Below are 9,888 nucleotides of genomic sequence, written 5' to 3'. Positions count from 1 at the left end.
TTTACCTCAAACACATGTTGGGAATATTAAATGAAGTAATGTATAATTCAAGGGCATCTTACGATGTCTAATGTGTGACAGGTGATTAATAAATGCACGTTGTCGATATTAGGAGGAGCATCACATTGGAAAGAGGAGGAGAAACATAGGTTACTGCTGCCGCTGCTGCTGCTGCTGCTGCTGCTGCTGCTCGTGTGGCAGCCAGTTATTTGCTGTCAAGATTTCACAGCATATTTTCTCTCTAGACCACAGCAATACTCCTCAACACCTCCCATTTTGAAAATATACTGTCTGCTTACTTTGGGTGTGAGTGACTTCAGGGAGGCAGCTGATGAGGCAGGGGGGCGGGGGGACTAACGTTAATATGAGCGCTAATAGCTAACCCGATAAAGCAAGAAGTCTTAGACACTGCCCACGCTCCAAACACTCAAGCACAGAAAGCCCATACGTCTTCCCCAGCACTTAACCCAGCCACCAGCCATTCCACAACTTATTTTCTCCTCTCAGGGTTGCATTACTCTTTATGTCAGCCTGGTTTGACTTAAATAAAACCCATGAAAAGAAGAAACACATCATGTTATATCTCTGGGTCCAAAGCTTTTCCAGACTGAAGAAAATTTCTACTGGTTCTGCCAACACAAATAAGCATTCTAATGCTTATCAGGCAGATGATACTAGAATCCCTTTACTATCAGTCAGAAAATTGAATCAATAAACTTTTTTTTTTTTTTTTTTTTTTTGGTAACTAGCTGGAAGCCTATCCAAAGCAATACCTTTAGAACAAAGTTAAAATTAGTTTTATTTCTCTGAGTACTGCTGGAAAACTCAGGATGAACATGATCTCTAAGAGTTCTACCTGAAAAACTAAACCACGTAACTCCTTTCAATAGGGCAGTACTGATGAGAGATTTCCTTGGTGTGTTCTTATCTAAATTTACATTTGCACTAGTCAAGTCTTATCTCCTGGAAAATTACTACTGAATGTAACAGAAAACTTGTATTTTCTTGGTGATAATGCAAACTTTGATGCCTGGTCATCCATCATCCCCTTGGTGCCTTGCCCATCATCGGAAGCTATTCTACTGTGGGGGGGGAATGTTAAAGAAAACATGTTCTATAATTTCAGATTGCTTTCCTTAGCCTCCTAAAATGTTTAGGCCCTAAGCCACAGGCATGGAAAATACTCTCTGGAATCCTGAGGCAGCAAATTCCTCTGGCTCATTTATCCTCATTGCCTAATACTGGACCTGACATATATTAGATGTTTATCCTTTGTTTAAATGCATTAATAGTGAATGTTTGAAGTCATTGACAGAAATTTCAGACAGCAAGATAATTTCTGGAAAAAACAAGAGGCTAAGGAAAGACAAATTCCAGATTCTTCCAATTCCCTGAACATCAATAGTATTGGGTCACTTTTATTAACTTGCTTAAAACTGTAGAATCTTTGGAGGTGGGTTGGACCTTGGAGTCCATATAGTTCAACCAAAAGGAAAATACCATTTTTTCCCAGGAGCCTCTGCCTGCTTTGGCATGACGCCTTAAGAGCATGCACAAGGAGAGAGTAACTGCAGTTGGGACAACAGTAGACACTGGTCTTGATGACAGCGGAGAGAATTATGACAAAAGTCTTACTCCACCCTCTCTTCTTACTGTGATGTCAAGAGCTACACCCAGGAGAAGAAAAAAGGGAGGCTGAGAGTCTGTAGTAAGGAAGCCCAGAAGACAAGATCATGGATGCCTCTTACGCTGTTCAAGGGATTGGATTTGAGGACAAATACTCCTATTTTTCCTACTTTGGAGTTTGGATTCATGATTTAAAATTTAAATTTCAGTGGGTGCCACAAAGGAACCATTGGAACAGCAGAGGCTTGAGCTGTAATCACATCTATGGGCAAATCTTTGTATGTTTTCTCTATCTGCACTTTTACATTTTTGCAATTACTGAAACACTTATTTTAGGCAACTGGAACAAGAAAGCATCCAAAATTAAACTGTTCCTCTGAATCATAAATTGTATTTATATAGGAGGAATATATATTTATATATTTATATATTTATATAGGAGGAATATAGGATAGTAGACAATTCAGTGGGCTTCGTGATCATTCCCAGGTTTTAATCCTGTGGCTCAGGTACCCACTAGCTGCATGAAACTCAGTTTATTCATCTGTAATATAGGTTTATAAAAATTCCTAGTTCATACGATGTGAAAATTAATTCATATAATGCCAATGTGTTATATACTAAATAAATTATAGCTATTTGTTTATACTCTACCTAATTCCAAAATTACTTGAGGCATAATAGATACTATTGTCTTTATTACTGTTTCCATTATCACTGTCATTATTAGGCAAAAGTAGTGAAGATTATTACATACACGATAGTGCTGGAGAGACTATGCATGAGTAAATAAAACCTTATGTGGATATGATCCAACATTCACCTCTATCTGGAAAGCTCAGAGTAAACCTTATTGATTAGAGTATTATATATAATTCTGTGTGATGATGCTCTTGGCCCATACCTAACTGAATAAATGTTATCAAGGGTTTTATTTTTTTCAGTGTGGACCATCATAGGCATGGACTTTATGGAAGTTTTCACATTATTTCTGTTTGTCATTCTGTGAAAGACTTCTAAAATTCGTGATGGGCATAGAACAGAGCAAGTAAGCCCATAGCCCTGGTCTTACCTGTATCATGGTCAGTATAAGTAAATTAATTGTCACAGAGTCATCTTATTTCATATAATATTAGTCTGAAAGTATAATTATTTAGAATTAATTATCTTTCTGACCAGTAATTGATCATGCTTAAAATAAATTGGCAATCCGATCATACTAGATGCATGTGGTAGGTCCACATAATACCTCTTTTACATAATGCTTGTTATCTTTTCTACCTGACATCAAGTGTTTCTGTTATGCACGTTACTATCAGATGAATCTTTCTAAAACATCATTTTTAGAGACAAAGCTCAGGTGTCACCTCTTCTGGAAGCCTCCTCTTGCTTAGCTGTGCATATTCATACATATCTATAATTGTCCTTTTATAGGCTGGGTTGTAATAATTTATTCTAGACGACCCTTTAACATTGACTGCAAAGTCTGTGCAAGAAATGTTTATAGATAATTTGTACAAATCTCCCAAAGAGTCCATATATTCCACCTTTTAGAATGTAAAATCTATAATTTTTTACTACCTGCAAATCGATACAATTCTGACCCAATTTATTCCACTCAATCTAAACTCATCTCTGCTCCCAATTTTACCATGCTCATCTGGTCAAAAAATTGGTCTTTGCCACAGGTTTTCTAGGCTTGTTAATACTGTCCAAATTCAAACTCTTCTTTGAAACCAGAATCAAGTGCCTCATATTGCATGAAAATTTTCCTGACTATTCCATCATCTACTGATGTCTTTTCCCTGAACTTTTAGGGCTGTAGCTCAGTTCATGAAGGCTTAGATGCTATAGTAAGTCTGCAGCACTGTGTTCAAGCCTCTGGTATCAGGGAAAACTTATAAGTATGTTTTGATTCTGTTTTCACAGACATAATGAGGAATGAGAAGAGAGCCTATGTCATAGGGTTTCTGTGATAAAGATGGTAAAACCCGCAGTAAAAATTAACTATCATCATTGTACATACAGAGTATATGAATTTAGCATATAACAATAGAGTACTACCTCATTCTAATCCAATTAATACTTTTAATTTTTTTCCTAGTAAGATTGTATTTCAAGGACAAGAATTTATACTTTCTTTACATACTTCACAATATGAAAATTTATTCTACTCAAGCACTTTTTAAAAAAAAAATTTAAATTAACATGTTTTATAAGGTAACTGCTTAATCCTTTTAATGTTATGAAAGTTATTTTCAAAGTCATTACTTTATTCATCCATCATGTATTCACCAAGATAGACTCTTTAAAGTAATTTATTCAGATTCTTTTCTAAGACAGTTTGTTATACCATTTGTAGACTTAGGTCACTTTCTTTCCGTGGATGTGTATCTTCTAATTTCATTCATCACTACAATTTCAGGAGGTATAAATATTCTGAGATGTTCATGTCTCTTGCCTTTTTCAGCAATAATCGCAGAGACTCCCAGTGAAATATTTTTTAAAATTAATTTCTATATTGTGTTTTCTGGAAAGCTGCAAGGGATCAATGTGGAAAATGCAGATGATTTATTAGGAATAGCCTTTTAGTAACGTGTAGAAAGTAAAGAACTTGAAATAAGAAAAGCTATTGATAATCTCTTCTTTAATTAGCAGCTCAGATGATTTTCTATATTACAACAGCATTACGAGTACTCAGAAAAAAAAACAACAAAATGTCAGTCTAATATCTCTTTACATGTAATCAAATATTAAAGGGGAATCTATGGAATGTTATAATTAGGAAGAATTTTGAACATATATATGTATACTCACACACACATATATATACATATATATAATGTTCAATCATGTTACCGAATGTCCAATTTTTTATTTTATTTTTTCAACTCTCTTCAAATGTCATTTAGAGGCTTATTTTGCCACAATTTGTTTTGTGTTTTTACACATATTGCCTCAGTAGAAAGTCCACGAAAACCTCAAACTGGAATTCACATCCAAGCTTACGGGTTTCAAATTGAAATTCTAAGCACAATCAAGGTCATTTAATGTACTGCTTTGGAAGAAATCCAGAAAAGCATGTGTCCTTTAGATTTCCTGGAAAATACCAACTGTTACTGAAGAGGTTAAAGCAAATAGCTTTAGAATTACAGAATAATTATAATTTTGTTTACATATCCAGATCATTAAGACATTTTCAGAAATAAATTTTTAACATCAGAGATAAATTAATAGTTTTATTATTTGTAAGAGTGATCATTTTTAAAAATAAGCTATGCTTCATCTAATTATGAATTATTTGGGATACTCAATAAATGTAAGTCTATTATGAAAATGCATCAACATTTAATGCCATTCATTGTTCTTGACATCAATTTTGAAATTCCCTGAAAAATGTATTAGTTCAGAACTATTATTTTTTATACCTGATTTCTCAATTTTAACCATAATTATAAAGAATACTGAGATTAGTTTAAATAGTCCACATAGCTAGTATGCAAATAGTACATCTCTTTAATTATAAGTAGCCTGGATCGTCATTTCTGAGTATAAGCTATGTAGGTTTCAATTCTTACATTTTTATTATTAATCTTCAAGGTAAATATGCCCATATCCTTCATGGGTAAAGCATTAATCTATTACAGTAATATGTAGATTATGGAGAGAGCCCTCCAAACCAGGATGAAGGAAGCTGGATGGTGAGAAGGCAATGAATAGAAGAATGTCAGCTCAAACAAGATAGCCAAAGAGAATAAAAGAATTGAGAGTTGGGACAAAGTTGAAAGTGGACAGCTATAATGAAACTTTGGATGATATAGAAGTATATACATGCAGATAGAAAATTATGAGTTGTGTAGAAAGAAAACCAGGATTCTGAGACTAGAGGACTTTACAACTAAAAGAGAGCTTCTCTCAAACACCATGACTCATTTTTTTCATCTGAACCCTGCTATGCATTTATCAACATCTCCGATACGTTCCCATTCCAAAATTATTAAAACAAACATCATCTTCCAAGAGCTAATAAACGGTGTGCCATTTTCATGAATCTGCTCTTTGAAAGTCTGTAGACAGTTCCAATGGTTCCCTCCTTATGCAAGGTTTTTCTTTCCACAGTTTCAGTCATTCATGGTCAATCGTGATCTGGAAGCAGATGATTTTTCTTTTGACTTATCATCAGATGTCAATTGTAGCCTAATGCTAGGTCACAAAGCCTATGTCATTCATCTCACTTCGTCTCATCACTGGGCATTTTATCATCTCACAACATCATAAGAAGAAGTGTGAATACAGTAAAATTTGATATTTTGAGAGAGAGATCACATTAATATAATTTTCATTACAGTATATTATTTTAAATATTCTATCTTATAATTAATTATTGTTGTTAATATCTTTCTGTGCCTAATTTGTAAATTAAACTTTATCATAAGTAGATATGTGTAGGAAAAAATGCAGTACACATAGGGTTTGGTAATACCCGTGGTTTTGGGCATCCACCCAGAGTCTTGGGACATATCCTTCATGGATTAGGTGGGACTACTATAATTCCATTTCATTTTATTTAACTATTGATTCTAAAGTCACCCACAGAATAAATTGTGGCACAAACATTCATCACCCATAGGGGTAAGCTACCATATGAACATACAGACCAAATGAGTTAGTGGTAGGCTAAAAATTCTTGCCTGTGGCTTAAAATTCCCAGAGTTCTAATAGGAATAGAAAACCCTCATCCTGTCTCCTGTAATCTCCCAGAATGAAGGTCTGAGGCTTTTTAACACAGAGACACAGGGCTTCTGCTAGTCATGTAGTTACGATGATTTCATTTATGTGAAAAGTTTAACTGGATCTTTAGAGCGTTTCTTTTTTTTTTTTTTTAATTTTTTTCAACGTTTCTTATTTATTTTTGGGACAGAGAGAGACAGAGCATGAACGGGGGAGGGGCAGAGAGAGAGGGAGACACAGAATCGGAAGCAGGCTCCAGGCTCCGAGCCATCAGCCCAGAGCCTGACGCGGGGCTCGAACTCACGGACCGCGAGATCGTGACCTGGCTGAAGTCGGACGCTTAACCGACTGCGCCACCCAGGCGCCCCTAGAGCGTTTCTTTTTTGCATTTGTAATTCTGCATGTAAAAATATTCTTGCCATTCATCTTCTTTCTTTTAATTTTTTTGTCCTTATTTAATTTCTTTTTAAAATTCATCTTATGTAGGGGGTGCCTGGGGGGCTCAGTTGGTTGGGCATCCAACTTCGGCTCAGGTCACTACCTCACAGTTCATGAGCTCAAGCCCCACATCAGGCTCTGTGCTGCTGACAGCTCAGAGCCTGGAGCCTGCTTTGGATTCTGTGTCTCCCTCTCTTTCTGTCCCTCCCCTGCTCATGCTTGGTCTCTCTCTCTCTCTCAAAAATAAATAAACATTAATTTTTTTTAAAAAATCATTTAATGTAAATACAAAAGAGGAGATGCTAGCATGAGAAGGCAGGTTCGATTGTATCTTGAACCTAAAAAAGAGGTTTAATAACTTTTATTTTTATCCCAGGTAACTCTATACAGTTTCTTTAAGGTTCTTGAATTTTATTTCTCATTCTGGCACCAGTTAATCTTCTTGGCTCTAAAGTCAGCTCCTAGAACAGAATGACAGCCTCACATCTATAATCACAGTTTCCAGTAACTCAGCAGAGCCACAGGCCAAAATTCTCTCCCAGGAGAGCAATGGGCCCAGACCCAAAGACAGCTCAGGAGATCGATTGTAATAAAGCTACTATTTCTTTTTCGGAACTATTCATTCTTAAATAAGGAAATGTTTGAACTAAAACCCATGGTCTGCAAGACATACAACTTCCTAACTTTTTTCAATCTTTCTGAATGGTCTACAATATAGGATGAGAAGAAACTAAAGAGGAAAAATTCAAAGAACAGCTTAATGAATAATTGTTGAATAAATGGATGAATGGATGAGTGAATGGAATGCTTACCTAAGGATCATCATCTAATGCAATTATTCAAATTAATTCAGGTGAAAAATCAAACATATCTCAAAGATACTAAATAACTCATTAGAAAGAAGCTTAATAAAAAATTTTAAAAATAGTATAATTGTATTCTTTTTATTTTGCCTGCTTATCAACTAAATGAGAAAACATTTATTTTCTACTAAAGCAAGGTTTTATGATTTCTGTCCCTCTCTCTTTTTGTCATTAGCACTGAGCAAATATACTCTACCATATCAGGATGGAGTTATCTAAAATAAGATTCTCATTATCAGTGGGATTTAGTTTTGTAGTGTTTCTTTTTTATTCAGTGTCTTCTGATAACCAGGCTTGTTTAGAAACAAAAAGTCACTTGAAAATGGACACTGACATACATCCTCATCATTAGAAATCCTTTTCTACCCCTGAAACCAAGACTACACTATCTGCTGGTTAACTTGACAATGAAAGAAAAAAAAAAAAACAAGGAAAGAAATAAATTCTATTCTACCATATAGAAGCAAGTTGAAACATGTTTCTGCTACCTCTGGACAGTGGGACTAGAAGATATGGGAATAGTGCAGCAGCAAAGAATAAGTAGGAGGTAAAGAGTGATTTGATTTTTAACTTTACATTAGTTAAACTCTGGTAATTTAACCTATGAGTATTTTTATACTAAAAGTTTAATGCTATACCCAGACCGGAAGGATAACACTTATCTAAGGGATATGTGGCTTCGCCTATGTATAAGTTGAATTTTTTTTCTGAAGCAATGCTATGACATATTTCCTTCCAACCACTGTGGCTCATGCCAGATATGCTCATTGGAATATCCTTGACATTGGTGGCTATGACTCTAGGAGGATGTGTGCTAGGTAGCTAAGGGTCACAAACACACACGTGCGCGCGCACACACACACACACACACACACACACAGGAAGTTAAGGGCCTATCACAATGTAGAGAACTTAGCTAACATTATCCAGTGCTGCAAGGTCCATGGTCATTGTGGGCCATGTCACTGAATTCTATGACTGAAAATACGTCCACTCATATATTCACTGTGGTACATATATGGATGAATCTTGCCCATTTCACAACGTGCCAGAGATTCCCATTAGCGATAGTATGACCATTACAGTCAGTTACTATTACACTATGCCCATTATGTGTCAGTCAAATGAGGTCTTTGCGATGCCAAGATAAAATATGATTTCTGATGTGTCTCTTAAAGAGATTTTGCATTTCCGTGGACTGCTATCCCACACAGCCTGAATAACCTCTCTTAATTTATGGCCTTGATAATGATTTGTACTCCCTTCTCCCATAATTTACTTGTGCATGGGCTGGTAACTTCCACGATGAGCTTCAACATTTAATGAGTCAAAATACAATTTTACAAAATAAGCATATTGACTTCTAGAAGCCCTAAAATATCCCTGAGCCTAAAATGTTAAAATTGCTAGTTTTCTTACTTCCACTTCATTATTTCCTCTCCATCCTTCAAATACAAGGAAAAAAAAAAAACAAAAACCCTTTAAGCATTAAATACCTTAATCACAGAAGGTGCTATTCGGCTTCCCTTCTTCCATTTTCTTTCATGCCGATTTGACTATAAGATTCCCACAGCGTGTACTAATCCATTCAGTGAGGGAAATGAGTAAGACTCCCTAGTTTAAAGGAAACTATGAAAACTTACATTCATAAGAATTTTCATATCTGGTAACTGGAAGTTTGCAAGCCCTTTCCCAATACTTCCTTATGAAGTCAGTCATCTGCAACCAATAAAAGAAAGCACATGTTCCCTCAGCTTGGCAGAGATCATAATCCTACACAGGAAGTTTGGTCCTTCTAAGAATATGAAAAACCTAACAGTCAGGAAGATAATGAAACCTAGATGACAGTCTGAAAATACCTCTCCTGGGTTTTATACCACCCCCTAGGCAATCAATTCAGGTGAGAAGCATATTTTATACCTAATATAAAATGTGAAGATTTCTGAAGGAATTAATATGATTATTTGGACACAGGGTGTTGGGGTCCATCAGGACTTGTGTATGGCACTGTGGTCTGGTGTGGGGTGTCAGAAAACTCTCAAGGTGAGGACAGCATCTGCAGAGATGGGGGTAGGGCAGTAGAAATTAAGGGAGATTTGTTACATACAAGAGGATTCATTTCTCTCTATATATATATTTACACACAGAGGAACACACAAACATCTACCTTTATGCATGCATTACGTGAGAATGGGAGCCTCTTTGAAGAAAAGATTGATTTTTATGGCTG

At 35.7% G+C, this 9,888-nt stretch overlaps 1 long non-coding RNA gene across 1 annotated transcript in view; it reads right to left on the bottom strand.

Moving 5' to 3' along the window:
* Positions 1–5,170: 5,170 nt before the first annotated feature.
* Positions 5,171–9,888, bottom strand: part of LOC109254317 (uncharacterized) — a 30,147-nt gene continuing 25,429 nt past the window's right edge. The window contains exon 6 of the long non-coding RNA XR_002074750.2: positions 5,171–5,772. This is a non-coding gene — a long non-coding RNA (uncharacterized LOC109254317). The remainder of the gene's footprint in view (positions 5,773–9,888) is intronic.

The sequence above is a fragment of the Panthera pardus genome, unplaced genomic scaffold (assembly GCF_024362965.1).
Source record: "Panthera pardus isolate Hobbes unplaced genomic scaffold, ASM2436296v1 HiC_scaffold_16, whole genome shotgun sequence".
NCBI classification, from domain to species: domain Eukaryota; kingdom Metazoa; phylum Chordata; class Mammalia; order Carnivora; family Felidae; genus Panthera; species Panthera pardus.
This window is presented reverse-complemented; position numbering and strand designations above follow the sequence as displayed.